Raw genomic sequence first — 19,976 nt, forward strand, 5'->3', positions numbered from 1 at the left:
TCTGACTGGTGTGAGGTGGTATCTCATTGAGGTTTTGATTTGGATTTCCCTGATGCCGAGCGATGTTGAGCACTTTTTCATGTGTCTGTTGGCCATTTGGATGTGTTCTTTGGAAAAATGTCTGTTCATGTCTTCTGCCCATTTCTTGATTGGATTATTTGTTCTTTGGATGTTGAGTTTGATAAGTAGGAAGAGAGAATCTCAAGCAGACTTCCCACTGAATGTGGAGCCAGACACAGGGCTCCATCTCATGACTCTAAGATCATGACCTGAGTCAAAATCAAGAATCAGACACTTAGGGGTACCTGGGTGGCTCAGTCATTAAGCATCTGCCTTCGGCTCAGGTCATGGTCCTGGGATCGAGCCCCGCTCCCTGCTCACTGGGAAGCCTGCCTTTCCCTCTCCCACTCCCCCTGCTTGTGTTCCTGCTCTCGCCATCTGTCTGTCAGATAGATTAAAAAAAAAAAAAAAAAAAAAAGACGCTTAACTGACTGAACCACCCCAGGCACCGCTGGAAATATTTTTCTAATTTTTAGCAAAGAAATCTATCCCAGTGACTTTAGTAATAGTCATTGTAACCAAATGCAATTACTATTTTGTGATCTTAATAGTTCATAGGACTTAAGTATGTTTGAAGGTGTGATGAAGTAGCCCCATCTTTCCATTTGGTTATGTGGTTTGAAATCATAGCTCTGACTATTGGACATTCTCTTGATGAAACCATGAGGTAGTGCATTCTTTGGGAAATATATGCTGACGGATGGGAAAAATAATCTTAGGAAATTCTGCTTGACATATTGGTCAGATATCATCTGAACGAGTAACTTTGTGGCTTGGTCATGTAAAAAATATTCACAAAACCTGTCTGAAAGTCCTCATATTTCCAAAAAAAAAAAAAGCCAAACAAACAAACTTTAAAACGAAGTAGAATAAAGCTAGTAACATCCCAAGATTCTAGTTATATTACCAAACTCCCTGTGGTTAATAAGGTAATGGAACCAAACAGATATGGGAACAAAATTAATTTATACTGACACAATTCTTCTAAGAATGCATACCAGTAATCCTTGGATTTAGAAGGCATAATGAAAGAAGGTACCAATAAAATAAGGCATTTCAAGGCTATGAAAAAGACTTTCAGAAGGAAGACTGTATTTCCAATAATCCAAAGTACTTCCCAGAAGCTTGAATGACCCAAAATAGGGTTTACAAAGATTAAATTGTAATAAAGTGACTGAAAATGAAAGAGCAGAAGAAGATCCAGTTAAGAATACTAGTAACCAAGTGTAGTGAATCTTTGGGCACTTTTTCTTAGAAAAAGCCCGATTTACAGTGCTTTTGTTGGCATGCATTAAAGTTGTTAGAAGCCCAGTTCCAAGAGGAATTACATATATTTCTGAAGCTTGGATTTTCCGCACATCCTTTAGGCATGGAGTTCATCTGGATGGGAACCTCTCAGAGATGAAGGCAAGGCCCTTTTCCATCTTGTTGCAGGAGCACTTTGGGAGTTTGCTGCTGCTGCTGCATTGTCCACAGCTCCTAGAGGGTGGCATGGCCCTTGAATACTTGTACTCTGATCCACGTTCCTTTGCATCAGGACTGTGTTTCCTCTAATGATGAGTGGTTGGAAGTCTCGCAGTGGTGTCAGGGACAGTGGGAGACAGTCCTACGTCTTCAGTCAGGGCCCTCACACCCAAACCCCACCACAACTAACTTTGTTAGCCCCAGTGAAAGCAGCAAAGCTAGGTTTCAGTGGGCTTTTGTGTTCAAATGTTTTTTTGCAAAATTGTCTGAAAATTTGGGCTCTAATAGTTTTAATATAGCCTTCCTAGTCAGATCACCAATTTCTGGACGCTCAATTGCTGCTTGCAAACTGGCCAATTATTTCCTGAGCTCATTTCTTATAATACTTTGCTTGACATACAAAGTAAAAGTGAGCCCACAGTTATTCTCCTGCCAACCACGTCCCCTAGAGTTACAGTCTCAGTGGGCATGTGGTCTGCTTTCCAAGTTATCCCAGGCAAGTTTACCACAGGTTTTGTCACTGTGTAATTTGGGTGTCCATCTTTACAGCTCTGTGATAGATTCCTTTATAATAAGTCTTGACATCCTCTGACTTTATTTTCCAAAGCTCTTTTGACTATTATATGTTCTTTGCAGCTCTATATGAATTTCAGACTAATCTATTCAATTGCTATGAAAAAGCCTGCTGGGATCAGGAACTGAAGCTGGAGAAGTAGGTGGGAAGGGAGGAGAGGAGAGGAGAGTTGGTGGAGCAGGGAGGTCACTAGGCAATCCTCCTGAAGCCCTGGCCTGGTGGACAGAGCTTGAGGGGTATCTGCTGAAAGGTCCATAAAGAGGATGGTGGAGGTCTGTGCAGGGCTGTGATCTGGTCCTTGTGGTTGCCTCTGTGAGTTTGCAGTTGGGTATCTGGTCATGGGTTGCTGTTGGTCAGCAGGGCAAGCAGATGGGAAGAACAGCTGGACCTTGGAGGCAGAGGAGGGTGCAGAGTGGGAAGAGCAAATACAGATTGGCACCTCTTTGCTTCTCTGCATCTCTTTCTCCTCACCTCTAACCATGATGACCTTTAGAGCATAAAGTGTGCTGCTTCATTTCACTTTCCAAATCATGTGCAAGTTTCTAACCCAGAACCAAACAGGGAAGAAGGTGAAAAAATGTAGTTCCAACTTAGACAGAATAAAACCATTTTCTTTTTCTCTCTGTGTCACTATCTTCATCCGACCAGCCACTAACTCCTCTTGATTCTACATCATTATTTCTGCATTATAAACCATTCCCTTTTCTGCCATTGTTCTTTGTAGTTTAATCGCTCATACATTTTATGTCTGGATTACTGTAGTAGCCTCCTAACTTGTGATTACATCAAATATGGTCATGTAGGTTGTGCACTGTGCAACTTCACAGGTGCCATTCATAGACCAGGCTTAATGGCTCTCCCTAGAGTCGTTCAGGGAACAACATGCAGAACTGTACACAGTTCCATCTCAGGTCTAGTCCCGTTTCCTTCAGTAACTTGGGTCATCCTTTTATTTATTTTTATATTTTTATTTTTTAAAGATTTTATTTATTTGACAGAGACAGAGAGGGAACACAAGCAGGGGGAGTGGGAGAGGGAGAAGCAGGCTTCCCGCTGAGCAGGGAGCCTGACGCGGGGCTCGATCCCAGGACCCTGGGATCATGACCTGAGCCAAAGGCAGACGCTTAATGACTGAGCCACCCAGGCGCCTCTGGGTCATCCTTTTAAAAGGCAAAATGGACCCTATCATTCTGCCTAAAATTGTTAGCCTCCCATGACCTTTGGTAAAATTCAGATTCCTTAGCATAGCATACAATCCATTCATGATTAGCAGATGAGCATAGGCTCTGGAATCAGAATTTCTAAGTTGGAATTTTATCCACTTCTACAATATATGACCTTGGGCAAGTCACTTAATCTTAACTGGGCTTCTGTTTCTTTAATTGTAAAATGGGGGAGGAGGGTGAGAATAGTCCTTTCCTCATCAACTTTTGTCAGCATTCATTGAGATGTAAAGATATATTCCTTCTGTAGTGCAGTCTCTCTCCATTGCCAGTGCCCACCCCAACTCTATGTTTGTTCTGCACTGAACTCCTATACTACTAGTTCTCCTTGTTGTGCCCCATCCTGCCTGTGTAGCTTTACACATAACTGAATCACCCTTTTTCTCTTTCCCTGGCTGGAACCTCCTCATTCTACAGGACTCAGTGACTCATCACTCCCTCCTGGCAGCCACCTCGGATTGCCTCAGCCTCAGTGATGGTTCCCTTGGGCTGTCTCAGCGTCAGTGCTTGATTATACCACAGTGAATTCTCTTTTTCTGTCTCCCCCGCTATACACTATAGACACTCTTCCCTGCTAGACTATAAACTCTAGACCATGTTTTGCTTGAGGGTAGGAACTGTTTTACCTGTCCTTGTATCCTTAGTTCCTAATGTAGCACTGACTAAGTTTTTTTTTTTTTTTAAGATTTTATTTATTTATTTGAGAGAGAGAATGAGAGATAGCACGAGAGGGAAGAGGGTCAGAGGGAGAAGCAGACTCCCCGCCGAGGAGGGAGCCCGATGTGGGACTCGATTCTGGGACTCCAGGATCATGACCTGAGCCGAAGGCAGTCGCTTAACCAACTGAGCCACCCAGGTGCCCAGCACTGACTAAGTTTTTAAGAATGTTTGTCAGCAAGTTCTCAAAAATGTTTATTGAATTAATGGTGAGTGATGAGGGCTCTAACAGGTATTGTTATACTCTATGGAGAGAGATAAAGATGATGGAATATTTTGGGACAATGCATAATAGCAAGAATTTTAGAATTCTGAAGGTTAGTGATTTGGTAGATTTCAAAGTATGTATGTTGCTGTTAATAGAAATTCAAAAACTGGAAATTTAAAAAAAAATTTTAATTCAATTAATTAACATAATGTATTATTTGTTTCAGGGGTACAGGTGTGTGATTCATCAGTCTTACATAATACCCAGTGCTCATTATAACACATACCCTCCCCAATGTCTATCACTCAGTTACTGCATCCCTCTACCTCCCTCCCATCCGGCAACCCTCAGTTTGTTTCCTATGATTAAGAGTCTGTTACGGTTTGTCTCCCTCTCTGCTTTGTCTTGTTTCATTTTTAAGAATGGAAATTTTCTTAACAGAAAGAATGAATAAGGACATTTTTTGGTTAAGGCATAGTTTACTACTATTTGCTCAACATCCATTACTTTAAGACCTCTTACAGATATTGAAACTCACAACTATATGGTCAATTAATCTTCAACAGAGCGGGAAAGAGTGTCCAATGGGGAAAAGATAGCCTCCTCAACAAATGGTATTGGGAAAACTGGACAGCAACATGCAAAAGAATGAAACTGGACCACTTTCTTATACACAAAAATTCAAAATGGATTAAAGACCTAAATGTGAGACCTGAAACCATAAAAATCCTAGAGAACACAGGCAGTAACCACTTTGACATCAGCAGTAGCAACTTCTTTCTAGATATGTCTCCTGAGGCAAGGGGAAAAAAAGCAAAAATAAACTATTGGGACTTCATCAAAATAAAAAGCTTTTGCACAGTGAAGGAAACAATCAACAAAACTAAAAGGCAACCTATGGAATGGGAGAAGATACTTGCAAATGATATCAGATAAAAGGTTAGTATCTATAAAGAATCTATAAAGAACTTATAAATCTATAAAGAACTTATAAAACTATATATATAGTTTTATATATAATCTATAAATCTATAGATCTATAAAGAACTTATAAATCTATAAAGAATCTATAAAGAACTTATAAAACTCAACACCCAAAAATGAAAATCCAATTAAAAAATGGGCAGAAGACAAGAGCAGACATTTCTCCAAAGCGGGCATCTAGATGGCCAACAGACACATGAAAATATGCTCAACATCCCTGATCATCTGGGAAATACAAATCAAAACTATAATGGGATATTACCTCATACCTGTCAGAATGGCTAAAATCAACACAAGAAACAACAGATTGGTGAGGATGTGGGGAAAGGGTAACCCTCTTGCACTGTTGATGGGAATGCAAACTGGTGCAGTCACTTGTGGAAAACAGTATTAAGTTTCCTCAAAAAGTTAAAAATAGAACTACCCTATGATCCAGCAATCACACTACTGGTTATTTACTCAAAGAATACAAAAATACTATTTCAAAGAGATACATTCACCCTGATGTTTTTAGCAACATTATCTACAATAGCCAAATTATGGCAACAGCCCAAGTGTCCACTGATTGATGAATGAATAAAGATGTGGTGTATATATACAAGGGAATATTACTCAGCCATAAAAAGAATGAAATCTTGCCACTTGCAACAACATGGATGGAGCTAGAGAGCATTATGTTAAGTGAAGTAAGTCAGCCAGAGAAAGACAAATACCATATGATTTCGCTTATATGTGGAGGTTAAGAAACAAAACAATTGAGCAAAGGGGAGAAAAAAGAGGCAAACCAAAAAACAGACTCTTAACTATAGAGAACAAACTGATGGTTTTCAGAGGGGGAGGTGGGTGGGGGGTGGGTGAAATAGGTGATGGGGATTAAGGAGTGCACTTGTGATGAGCACCAGGTGAAGTATGGATGTGCCAAATCACTATATTGCACACCTGAAATTAATATACAATGTGTTGAATTAAAAAAAATTTAGCACATGGGTGAGCATGAATGGGTGGGGGGGTGAGGAACAGGGGGAGGAGCAGAGGGAGAGGGATAAGCAGACTCCATGCTGAGTGGCTGAGTGCAGAGCCCTAGGTGGGACTTGATCCCATGACCTTTGATCACGACCTGAGTGAAATCAAGAGTCTGATATTTAACCTTAACCAACTAAGCCTCCCAGGTGCCCCCTAACTGGGATTTAAGTAACAAAAATATTGAATAATGCATTAAAAGTTCTTTGAAGAGTATTCTGTTTGTCAGTGGTTAATTGTATTACCAAAAAACATGAAGTAGCTATCCTTGGGAAATTATGGACCAAAATCCTAGGAACTACCTGTTAATTCTAAAATGTCTGTATGAGTTCAAACTTTTTTTTTTTTTAAAGTTTTTATTTATTTATTTGAGAGAGAGCATGAGAGAGAGAGTGAGATCATGAGCAGGGGGAGGGGTAGAGGGAGAAGCAGATTCCCTGCTGGGCAGGGGGCCCGATGTGGAACTTGATCCCAGGACCCTGGGATCATGACTGGAGCTAAAGGCAGATGCTTAAACTACTGAGCCACTCAGGTGCCCCTCAATCATTTTTTTTTAAAGATTTTATTTATTTATTAGCATGAGAGCACAAGCAGAGGGAGGGACAGAGGGAGAGGGACAAGCAGATTCCCTGCTGAGCACAGAGCTGGAGGCAGGGGCTTGATTCCAGGACCCTAAGATCCTGACCTGAGCCGAAGTCAGATGCTTAACCGACTGAGCCACCCACCTGCCCCAAGTTCAATCATTTTAACAGTGGACCTTGCCTTAGTCAGTAGTTTATACCTGATGTTTCTCATGGCAATCTTTTAATAAAGAACAAGTAACACTCTGAGGGTTTTTTTTCTTTAAAATTTCAAATTTTCCATGTACTGAATATGCTTGAAATAAAGTACATCTGTTAATTTTTTTTTTAATTTTTAAATTTCTGGATCAATAATTAGGTTTCTTAAAGTTTGAAATGAAAATGTCATTGTGTGGACTAAGTATCAGAGGATATTAAATCTAAGCACTTCTGTGGGCTGTAGGTGTTGACCTTTTCCAAAAACCTGTCCCTTCTTCAAATAGGTTCTTGATTTGATATGAGGAAAAGTTTTAATAAATATGGAAATGATCACTCTCAACATCAGTATCATGCTTTGTTAAACTTATGACTCTAACTGCTATCCAATGCATCACAACTGTAAGATTAAAAAGAGTGACTTGCGTAAATATTTTTGCATCTTACAAATGAATAAAAAAATCTCACTAAAGAAATGGGCAAAGGCATATCAAAGGAGTCAGAAAAGAAAAAATTAAAATGGCCAATAAATATATGGAAAAATTTTAGCCTTACTAGTAACAAAATGCAAACCAGCACAATAATGAGATACCATTTTAATCTATTTCAATAGCAAAAGGTGTGAAGAAGTGGGTATTTTCGTTCATTGCTATTGGGAGTGTAGATTTGTAGTCTTCTCTGCAATTTGATAGTGTGTGTGAAAGCCTTTAAAAATGCTTTTAGCTTTGACTTGGGAATCCCACTTGTGGGAATTTGTTCTAGGAAAATAATAGGACAAATGCAGAATGGTATACCTTTAAGCATATTTGTTGCAGCTTTGTTTTTGAAATGGCATTGGGTGGGTAACCTGCTTTTGCCTGGTTTCTGTGTGGAGGGACAGACATTTCTGGAAACCTTCTGGAATCCACTGCACGCTCCACTCCAGGGGAAGAGGAGCAACTTGCTTGGCTGTGCTCAGGTTCTGCTGCTTCTGTTCTGGCACTTCCAATCACTCTGCCTGCAGAACATCTGTCCTCATTGGCTCTCTGCCAAGTGCAGCTTTTATGGGGAAGGCCTCCCCACACTGGGGAAGTTTTCCAGCTCTACCTGTGTCTGTCTAGGAAACTCTTGAACTCCAGATACTGTGTTAGGAATCTCATTGGGTTGCACCCCTGATGCATGTCCTCCATCCAACTTTTATAAATATATAAAAAATAAGGCTTATAAAAAATAAGGCTGATATTTTGATTTCTATCTGTCTGACTCCTCTCTAGTGATCAGTTAGTATTGAACCAGAGCTTCCTGACACCCCAAGAAATAAGAACAACAACAAAATAGAATTTGGATATCCAGAACTTGGGATTGATTAAAAGGATATGGCTGTAAAGTTGGAAATGATGCAGCGATTCAAAATAATTCTGTTGATTTATATACTGATAAATGAAGAAGATTCTAATATAGCATTTTGCATATGAACACACTTATTATATATGTATGTACACAGCTCTTTTCCTCTCTTTCTACCCCTATATTTTCTAAAGCTTCTGTAACTACATACAAAGAGATTAATTGCATTTTTGCCTCTGTATAGGCTGTACTTATGGCTGTGTTTTCCGTGTTTATGGGTGGCTGGTGTGTGCTTTCCCTTCTTTTGTTTCACAGGGAGTTTCCCTGATGGGGTGAGCAGGAAATCTGGAATTGGGTCAGCTTTTCCCAGCTGGACACCTTTGTTACATAGACACCCCTCATAGGATGCCTGGCCACTGGTTATCTGTGGCTACTGGCTTCACCCTCCTACTTTCTCGGCAGAGCCTCACCTGGTCAAAAAGGGGCTCACCTGTGGGCCCAAATGAGGCAATAGTGTCATCTTGTTCCTCTACTTCCCTGTTCTGTCTCCTGCTCAGGAAGCTGAAGCTGTTGTCTGAGGAGAACCAGTGCCTCAGTCATCCTTGTCTGTTGGGGGTTGGGAGGATTCTCCTACTCAAGAGAATAAAACTGTGGATAATACCAAGTCCAGAGTGAGATGATGCACAGAATTACCTCTAATTTATGGAGATGCCAAAATCATCATTTGTAATGGTTCCTGGGAATTGGAATTTTCCAAATGAGTAAAGTTTCTAGATAGCTAACATCTACTCCTTTAAGAGCCGATATTCTTTTTCTTTTTCTTTTTCAAGATTTATTTATTTATTTGACAGAGAGACACAGCAAAGAGAGGGAACACAAGCAGGGGGAGTGGGAGAGGGAGAAGTAGGCTTCCCGCCGAGCAGGGAGCCCGATGTGGGGCTTGATCCCAGGACCCTGGGATCACGACCTGAGCCCAAGGCAGATGCTTAATGACTGAACCACCCAGGCGCCCCTACTATTTTTTTTAAATCATTTTTAATGGATATCTTACTGAAGGGCTTTCAATTTATTTTCATAAACATTCAACATTTTCTTGATGACTCAGTCTCATCCTTATAAAAAACATTTTATTGTGCTGTAGAATGGTGATGTTCTCTGACTACATTAAGCCATGTAGTCTTGAAGAGCAGCTCCTGGTTGTACTTTTAAGGTTACACCTGTGTTTTTTAGATGGTTGGCCTACTTCCCCCGCTGAAAACTGTTCCATCGATGGTCTGTGTGCTCTGGTTGAGACCCTGCTATGCTGAATTAGCATTTGTTTCGTAAGGGCTCTGATTAGCATTAAGATTTAGTATCTTGTGACAGACACATTTCTGCCGCTGTGAGGCCATTTTCATTTGGTTCTGGGTTTGCTGTTGGGTTTCAGCCACTGTGGTTAAAGTGGTCAGTAATCAGAACTATGGTTGAATGGGCCATTCTTGTATTTTACAAGATATCCATTCACCTTTTTGACAATCCAATTAAAATTCATATTTTCCTTGACAAACAGGCTTCCTCATAGATTAATGATCACTTACATTATAATTGTAGAAACTGTGGTTCAACAAATGAAGTCAATATTCTAATCTTGTTTATAATAAAATTGAAATGTTTATGAATTTCAGGTTCTACTCCTGAGGCTGTAAGACTGGAAATCACAAGCTATTTGTAAGAGAATTCTGAGGAGACAATTGAATGATCATGTTCATTCATTTTAACTCTGTTCAACTTAATTTTTTGAAAGGTTTATTTATTTACTTAGAGAGTGCACGTGCATACTGGAGCACACACGAGCTGGAGGAGGGAGTGGGAGAATGAGAGAGAAAGAATCTCAGACTCCCCGCTGAGTGCAGAGCCTGAGGTGGGGCTTGAGATCATGACTTGAGCTGAAACCAAGAGTTGGACGCTCAACTGACTAAGCCACTCAGGTGCCCCTCTAGTCAACTTAAGAAAGTGATTATTTTATTGGTTTTCCATCACCTAAAGTATAAAATGCAATTTCTTTAACATTCTATCAGTTAGTTTGGCTACCTAAAAAACACCCCAAACGTAGTGGTTTAAAAAGAAAGTTTCATTATGTTTTATGATTCTGTAGCTCAGTGGGCAGCTCTTTTCGTCTGAGTCAGCTTGGCTAGAGATGGATGGTCTAGGTTTTCCTCAGGTATCTGGGGTGGCTGAGATGACTGGGGCCTCTCTACATAAGATCTTTTATCTCCAAGGGGGGCTGGCCCAGGTGGCTCATACAGTGGCCAGCAGGGCTTCCAGCAGCAAGAGAGGGCAAATTCCAGAGCACAGGTAATTTTCAAACTCTGCCTCTGTTACATTTACTGATGTCCCATTGGCAAAACTAAATCACACTCGCTCTAGTGCATGAGTACAGAGTTGTAATTCATCTGGGTCATGACTGCAATGGTTTATTATAGCATGCTCCAAACTGCTATTCTAACCCTGCAGTTCCCAAACTGGCTGAGATGTCTGGAACACCTCAGGGCGTGTTGTGGGACATTTAAAAATTTCCAGGGAAACATAATTATACTCCATGACTGTTGGACATCATGCAAACGATGAGCTAGACGTAGTCCACAGTGTCGACATCATAATGATACATTCCTTTTGGTGCTGTTGTATCTTTGCAAAGCTTGGTTTTTGGTGGTTGCTGTGATAAAAAGCAAGTACAACATGAAAATTACTGCAGAACAGGGAGTGAGGGTGGTGGTGCCCAATTTGATTCCAAGATTGCAGAAGTGGTACAGTGCCAGAAGGTGCAAAGTTCTTATTATTAAGTAAATGTAGTTATTCAAGGATGAAATAAAATATTTTAAAATATGTAAAAGTATATGTGTATTATTATTCAAATTGCTGGGGCATGCATACTTACAAAGTTGTTTGGACCTGACTCCCTAGGAAATGAAACTATTAAGTATTTCTTTTGGTCTAGGGGCACTGTGAAAAAATTAACAAGACACTAAGGATGCTGTGAGCCGGGAAAGGTTGGGAGCTGCTGTTTTAACCTCATTTGCTACTGCTGAAAAAAAAAAGAAGGAAAGCTAGTTTTGGGAAAAGGTGAATGGATTCAATTGTGGAGATGCTGAGTCTAAGGGCCTAGTGGGCCATTCAGGGAAAGGTATAGAGCTGGGATCCAGGCAGGAGGTTTAGAGCAGAGCTAATTCCATCCCTCAATAGTCATGTGCAGGCTCTCTTTCTGATTGCTTTGGATATTGTATAAACTCAAGAATTGCAAAAGAAAAAGGTAGCGTTCTTGAAAGGGAAGGGACCTAAAAACCAAAACTTGAAACTGACCTGCAAAACAAATGTTCTTGGTTTAATGTTTTTGCAAATGTTAAATGGATGCATTTGAATTTCCTTCTTACATCATGTTTTATTGCAAAGGTTCTATGGGAGAGCCATGACGTTTACTATAGTAGAGAAGGAGAAGTGAACTCTTGACCTCTTAGCCAGGTGTTGTGCAGATAGGGGGTTTGCTTAATTACTTTATTTCCCATTTAGCACATCACTAGCTGAGCCCAGAAGATCCAGATCGTAGAGGGCCATTCATTGAATACAGAGGACACCCTTATACACACTTAAGGCTTCACAAGATTAGCATCAAGAAGTAGGAGGATATGATGTTAGGAAAGTAAAGACCTCCCTTCCTCATACATGTACCTTTTTTGGCCAAGGAGACTGTAGAATGGAATAGAAAGAGAAGGTAGTGATTTGTGTCTTGTAATTTTCCCCCATGGCTTGGGGGAAATGAGAATAATAGAACAAAGAGGAAAGATATTGCCCATTTCCAAGTTGGGGGCCGTAGAAAGCTCACTTTTGTCCTGTTCACTTGTACCAGCTTGGGGGTATGACCACAACAACTTAGCTATGCACCACAGACAGGAGATCCTATGGCTTTGTTTTCCTATGCTGCTTCCAATTCCATGTTTCGTAGATGATGTGAGGAGAGCTGGTAGGCCTTCCAAGGCACCACCTGCCGACCCTGCCCCGTCAAGGCAGGTGTACAGACAGGCCAGTAGACTGGGTGAGGATCAGAGTAGTCACTCCACAGTCTGTAGCCAACATAGTAGGGGTGAAGCTGAGCTATGCAGAGGTGTTAGAAGTGTTACTTGGTCCTGACCAAGCAAGAGGCCCCCAATGAATAATGGTTGTTGTCTTGAGATCAATAGTAACTTCCTAATGCATGCCAGTGACCCCCATGAGCCTAGGAGGCTCTTCTCTCAGGGTTGTAAAGACCCATCATGATATTCCTTCTCAGATATTCAGATGTCATCTCAGGGAGAGAAACAGGGGAAGGAGGCAGCTGTTGAGGGCCAGCATTGACTACATAATTTTCTGGGCCCAGTGCAAAATAAAAATATAAGCCCCTTGTTAAAAAAATTAAGAATTTTAAGGCTGCAACAGAGCATTAAACCAGGTGTGGGGTCCTTCTAAGAGTAAGACTGTGCAACTGCACAGGTCTCAGATCTATGAAACTGGCCCTGTTGAGAGCCTCAACATATTTTTCCCCTAGAGATTCTCAACACTGCCCAAAGAGATTGTTGAAATTATCAGATTGGATTAAATTTAAACTGCATTGGACATACAGTTAATTCTTTCCCCATTAACCAGCAAATGGGAACCTGGGAGAAATGCCAGATTAGTTTATGGACAATCAAGACATTACTGAGTTCGGTTGAGTTACATTAGTGGCTCTTCTGTAAAGACATCATTTTCTCCTTTCTATAGGAGAAAAGTTTCTGTTTAGAGAGGTTAAGGGATTGCTCAAGGTCATCCAGGTAGGTAGTGGTGAAATAAGATTTAAACCAAGGTATGACCCCAAAATTCAGACATGTTTCCACTCTTCTGATGTGAGAGCTAAATCTGAGAAATTGAACTTTAAAGTGAGATTTCTATTGAAATGTACTTTTTGAAGTACATGAAGAGTATAGCTTATCACCAGTAGGAATGATACTGTCCCCTAGAGAGCATTTTGGAAAATTGAGGGGTATTTTGGTTGTCTGAGAGGATGCTGATGGGCAAAGGCTAGGGATATTAGAAAGTTGCAATTTGTAGGACAGTCCTGCACAAGGAAGAATTGTTTGATATTCTGCATAACTTTTTTCTTTAATTTTATTATGTTATGTTAGTCACCATATAATACATCATTAGTTTTTGATGTAGTGTTCCATGATTCATTGTTTTTGTATAACACCCAGTGCTCCATGCAGTACGTGCCCTCCTTAATACCCATCACCGGGCTAACCCATCCCTCCATCCCCCAATTTCCCCCCTTCATTTTTCCCTTCCTTCTCCTAATGTCCTCCATGCCATTCCTTATGTTCCACAAATAAGTGAAACCATATGATAATTGACTTTCTCTTCTGACTTATTTCACTTAGCATAATCTCCTCCAGTCCCATCCACGTTGGTGTAAACGTTGGGTATTCATCCTTTCTGATGGCTGAGTAATGTTCCATTGTATATATGGACCACATCTTTATCCGTTCATCTGTTGAAGGGCATCTCAGCTCTTTCCACAGTTTGGCTATTGTGGACATTGCTGCTATGAACATTGGAGTGCATATGGCCCTTTTCACTACATCTGTGTCTTTGGGGTAAATACCCAGTAGTGCAATTGCTGGGTCATAGGGTAGCTCTATTTTTAATCTTTTGAGGAATCTCCACACTGTTTTCCAAAGTGGCTGTACCAACTTGCATTCCCACCAACAGTGTAAGAGGGTTCCCCTTTCTCCACAACCTCTCCAACATTTGTTGTTTCTTGTCTTGTCAATTTTTGCCATTCTAACTGGTGTAAGGTGGTATCTCAATGTGGTTTTGATTTGAATTTCCCTGATGGCTAATGATGAACATTTTTTCATGTGTCTCTAAGCCACTTGTGTGTCTTCTTTGGAGAAGTGTCTATTCCTGTCTTCTCCCATTTTTTGACTGGGTTATTTGTTTTTTGGGTGTTGAGTTTGAGAAGTTCTTTATAGATCTTGGATATCAGCCCTTTACCTATAATGCCATTTGCAAATATCTTCTCCCGTTCTGTGGGTTGCCTCTTTGTTTAGTTGACTGTTTCCATTGCTGTGCAGAAGTTTTTATCTTGATGAAGTCCCAAAAGTTCATTTTTGCTTTTGTTTCGCTAGCTTTTGGAGATGTATCTTGAAAGAAGTTGCTGTAGCCGATGTCAAAGAGGTTACTGCCTATGTTCTCCTCTAGGACTTTGATGGATTCCTGTCTCACATTGAGGTCTTTCATCCATTTTGAGTTTATCTTTGTGTATGGTGTTAGAGAATGGTCAGGTTTCATTCTTCTCTATATAGCTGTCCAATTTTCCCAGCACCATTATTGAAGAGACTGTCTTTTTTCCATTGCATATTTTTTCCTGCTTTGTCGATGATTATTTGACCATAGAGTTGAGGGTCCATATCTGGGCTCTTTATTCTGTTCCATTGGTCTGTCTGTTTTTGTGGCAGTACCATGCTGTCTTGGTGATCACTGCTTTATAATATAGCTTGAAATCAGGCAACATGATGCCCCCAACTTTGTTTTTCTTTTTTAACATTTCCTTGGCGATTCGGGGTCTTTTCTGATTCCATACAAATTTTAGGATTGTTTGTTCTAACACTTTGAAAAAAGTCATTGGAATTTTGATTGGGATGGCATTGAAGGTATAGATTGCTCTGGGTAGCATAGACATTTTAACAATGTTTATTCTTTCGATCCATGAGCAAGGAATGTTTTTCCATCTTTCTGTGTCTTCTTCAATTTCTTTCATGAGTGTTCTGTAGTTCCTAGAGTATAGATCTTTTACTTCTTACGGTTTTTGGTGCTATTGTAAATGGAATCATTTCTCTAATTTCTCTTTCTACAGTTGCATTGTTAGTGTATGAGAAAGCAACTGATTTCTGTGCATTGATTTTGTATCCTGCCACATTACTGAATTGCTGTATGAGTTCTAGTAATTTGGGGGTGGAGTCTTTTGGATTTTCCACATAAAGTGTCATGTCATCTGTGAAGAGAGAGAGTTTAACTTCTTTGCTAATTTGAATACCTTTTATTTCTTTCTGTTGTCTGATTGCTGTTGCTAGGATTTCTAGTACTATGTTGAACAGTAGTGGTGACAGTGGGCATCCTTGTCATGTTCCTGATCTTAAGGGAAAGGCTTTCAGCTTTTCCCCATTGAGGATGATATTCACTGTGGGTTTCATTCCTCTGCATAACTTTTGATTGCCTCACCTGTTGCTTGGGTAGGTGAAAACTTGTTTATAATTATGAGTCTAGAACCTAATAACATTTTACATTACCTTATCTTTTGCATGGTTTAAAAATAGGCTGAATTTTCCATAACTAAAACAACTACAAATGGAAGGAAGAGTATACTTGATTTGTTTCAAACTTTATCAAGAGATGTTCTGCATTTTGGAAAACCACATTGCCCAATGGCCGTGTTGCTTTTGGCATTTGGATCGTCAATACAACACACCTTAATTTGTTAGTAGATGTCAACTTTCCATAGATTTCACATGTAGATGCATTGACTGCTTCATTAATCTTTTGGTATGGCTGTGTCTGAGCATACTGGCATATACATTATTTTATTATAAATTCTACTTTTTCTCCTTTGTGTTCTAGTCAGGGCATTTTTTGGTTTTGTTTAAAAATTGTATGTGTAGGAGTCTCCGCCGAGAGTCACCGCGGTTTCCTGCTTCAACAGTGCTTGGACGGAACCCGACACTCGTACCCCACCCGGGCCGGCCGTTCAGAGCCAGCCGTCCGCCATTTCTTCGTTGCGCCCTCGGACCGCTCCAAGGCCCCCGCCGCTGCTCGCCGCCGCTCGCCGCCGCCTTTTCTCAGCCGCCGCCATGATGACCGCGTCCCCCTCGCAGGTGCGCCAGAACTACCACCAGGACTCGGAGGCCGCCATCAACCGCCAGATCAACCTGGAGCTCTACGCCTCCTACGTCTACCTGTCCATGTCTTATTACTTTGGCCGCGATGATGTGGCTTTGCAGAACTTCGCCAAATATTTTCTTCACCAATCTCATGAGGAGAGGGAACATGCTGAGAAACTGATGAAGCTGCAGAACCAACGAGGTGGCGGAATCTTCCTTCAGGATATCAAGAAACCAGACCGTGATGATTGGGAGAACAGGCTGAACGCAATGGAGTGTGCATTACATTTGGAAAAGAGCGTGAATCAGTCACTACTGGAACTGCACAAACTGGCCACTGATAAAAGTGACCCCCATTTGTGTGACTTCATTGAGACTCATTACCTGAATGAGCAGGTGAAATCCATCAAAGAATTGGGTGACCACGTAACCAACCTGCTCAAGATGGGGGCTCCCGAATCTGGCATGGCAGAGTATCTCTTTGACAAGCACACCTTGGGAAACAGTGATAGTGAAAGCTAAGCCTTAGGCTGTCTTCCCATAGCCACAAGGGTGACTTCCCAGGTCACCAAGGCAGTGCATGCTTGTTGGGGTTACCTTTACCTTTTCTATAAGTTGTACCAAAACATCTACTTAACTTCTTTAATTTGTACCATTCTTCAAATAAAGTAATTTGGTACCCACCCCCCCCCCAAATTGTATGTGTAGGTAGGTTACAATTTTGTATGGATTTCATTTTAGGACTGTATAAGGGCACTGAAAAATATTTGCTATAGAAAGGGGTGAGTCTAACAGTTTGAGAACCACTGAGGTGGGAGACATGAGTATTTCAATCAGTAAAGAGCAGAGTTATTTTTGCAAGAAAACCTTGGCGTTATTGACTTTCCCTGAAGGGCTTATTGGCTGTGAGGGCAATAGCACTGAGCCTGGTGTGAAAGAATTATTAAATCTTTTAAGAGACTATATTCTGTGTGTTAGGCACAGAATCAAGATATCTGACCTAATTTAACCAAGGAGTAGGGTTTTTCAGGTGACCTCTTTTTTTTTTTTTTTAAGTTAATTTTTGTCCTCTTGGCTGGACAAAGTTGTCCTTTTCATTTGAGGGAATGACCTTGGCAGGAAGAAAAGAGAAAAAACCCTTTTGACTCAGGTTTATTTTTTTCCTCTTGGGAAAAATATCCCTTTGAAGGTAAAATATCTGTGAGACATTCATACTGCAACTCAAAAGACTCCCTGTTACTAATTGTTATGAGAAGGCTGGCAGCAGGGGGGCTTCGGGCAAAATGTCCCAATCTACTGAGTTTCTTGCATGACCATTGCTTATGTAACTCCAGGATTCTGCCCTTTTTGTAGGGGGGATGTCTTACCACCTATTATTAACAATATTATATACCAGTTAATCATATACAATTGTTAATGAAAAGGTAAAAAACTATACTTTGAGTCAGAGGGAGTAAATTCTTTGTTTTAGACATTCAGGGCCATGCCATGTAGTGACATCTATTACGGTAATTAGGGAAAAATTTTTCTCTCCTTCTTTTGGACCCTCTCCCTTCTGGAATCCTGCCCCTTCTCAAACTGCCTTCCTGCATGGGACAGTGCTTGTCCAGGGACTTGCGTCTGCTCAGTCTCTGGTCTGGGTGATGGTTATTTGAACTGGGTCAGGAAAGTGCCTCTGGATCTTCTTGGCAGATATCCACCCCAGTGTAAGCTGCTTGGTGTAATGATTCAGAGCCCAGTCTCTGGAACCAGTCAGCCAGGATTTCAGTTCTGGCTCTACGGTTAATAGTTGTCTGACTTAAATTCTTTGTCTCAGTGTCCTCATTTATAAAATAGGAATTATAATAATACCTAATCTGAGGGTTGTGATGATTAAATGTATTAATATGTATGAATGGGAAGCAGGGAGGAAGAAAAACCTCTCTACCACACTTAACACATTTAAACGGAAGAATGTTCTTGGTTGGTGTTTTATTGCAGATTGGTTGAACCTAAATGACTTCTTTGATCTTGTGGATGGTGGGTCTAGGGGAAGAGCTGGATAAATGCAAAATGGAAGGAGTCGTCAACTTGGGCTTTGGATCCAGGAGTGTCACTCTTCTCAAAAGCCACTGAAGTGTCCCCATTTCATTGAGAGTAAAAACCAAAGACTTCACAATGCCTACAGGGTCTTGCCTCATCTGGACCCCTGTGACCTCTCTGACTTTGTCATCAACTGCTTACTCTGCACTCCAGCCAGCCAGACCGGCCTTCTTGCTCTACCTCTGACATGCCAGGTGTACCCCTACCTTAGGGCTTTTGCTCTAGCTGAGCCCTGTGTCTAGAATGCTTTTCCCTTTGACATCAGCATGGCTCACTCCTGCACCTCTTTCAAGTCTTTACTCAATTCTCACCTTCTCAATGAGGTTTGTCCTGATCACCCTATTTGATATCGAAAACTGCCTCTCAACCTCTACCCAGGCACTTCCATTCCCTTTACTGAGCTCTACTTTTTCCTCATAATGCCATTGATCTTTTAATAAACCATATAATTTACTTAGGTATTATATTTACTGTTTCTGATCTGTCTTTCTCTACTAGAATAGCAATTTAAAAAGGACAGGATATTGCTTTTCCACTCATATCCTTAGAGTCTTGAGTTCTTGGCACATAGGAGGTATGTACTTAATAAATATTTATGGAATGAATGTATGATTCACCCATTGAGGCTGAGGACATTGCTGATCTAATCATACCAGGGTTTTCCTAGCAAGAAAGAAGGGAGAATAGCTATTGAATGGGCAGTTAACAATATCTGATGTGGATTCTAAAATGTCCGGCTGCACATTGGGGAAAATTGGACTATGGACTAATCGAGGAGTATTTAAGTCTTTTCCCAAATCTGGTATGCAATTTAAATGGGAGCTACATTTTATTTCCCGAACTTGTTTTATTTTTAACAAGAAGAAGAGTAGTGTATTTTCATGGACTGTATGAAAGTGGTAGCATTGAAATGGTTTTAGTCTTGCAGAGATGCCATATTACTAGGGATGGAGTGATGTAGGAAATAATGTGTAAAGACACATGGTTCCTGGCACAAAGGAAACACTCAGGAAAGATCTCAATTTTGCCTAGGGCTATTCTTACCTTTATTTTTTTATTTTTATTTTTTTAAAGATTTTATTTATTTATTTGACAGAGACACAGCGAGAGAGGGAACACAAGCAGGGGGAGTGGGAGTGGGAGAAGCAGGCTTCCTGTGGAGCAGGGAGCCTGATGCGGGGCTCGATCCCAGGACCCTGGAGATCATGACCTGAACTGAAGGCAGACGCTTAACGACTGAGCCACCCAGGTGCCCGAAAATACTTTTAATAGTCCTGGAGATGTTGCAGTCATTGGGATATTTACTCCCTTGACAATGAAGGGTCTAGATTGACAGCCCCTGGATGCTGGACTGTGATGAAGGACAAGGTATTTCATTTATGTTCAGGGTTACATAGGTTTGGGATATAAAGTATTCAACCTGAGCCTTGGGACATACTCATTCAGGGATGGGTCCTGCCTCTTTCTTCACAAAATTTAATTCCAACTGTAGGGAACGTTATTTTTTGAGAATGGTTAATCCTCACACTGTCTTTCCACATGAATAGAGATTATGGATTAATTTTTGGCTAATACAGTATGCCAAAGATAAAAAGCACTTCACTCTGAAAAATGGAA

General features: G+C 40.8%; 2 pseudogenes; one reads left to right on the forward strand and one right to left on the reverse strand.

The window, feature by feature from the left end:
* Positions 1-604: 604 nt before the first annotated feature.
* Positions 605-2,579, reverse strand: LOC113926637 (annotated as a pseudogene).
* An 8,351-nt stretch (positions 2,580-10,930) lies between these two features.
* On the forward strand, positions 10,931-16,936 carry LOC113926636 (annotated as a pseudogene).
* Positions 16,937-19,976: the final 3,040 nt, after the last annotated feature.

The sequence above is a fragment of the Zalophus californianus genome, chromosome 4 (genome assembly GCF_009762305.2).
Source record: "Zalophus californianus isolate mZalCal1 chromosome 4, mZalCal1.pri.v2, whole genome shotgun sequence".
Classification (NCBI taxonomy): domain Eukaryota; kingdom Metazoa; phylum Chordata; class Mammalia; order Carnivora; family Otariidae; genus Zalophus; species Zalophus californianus.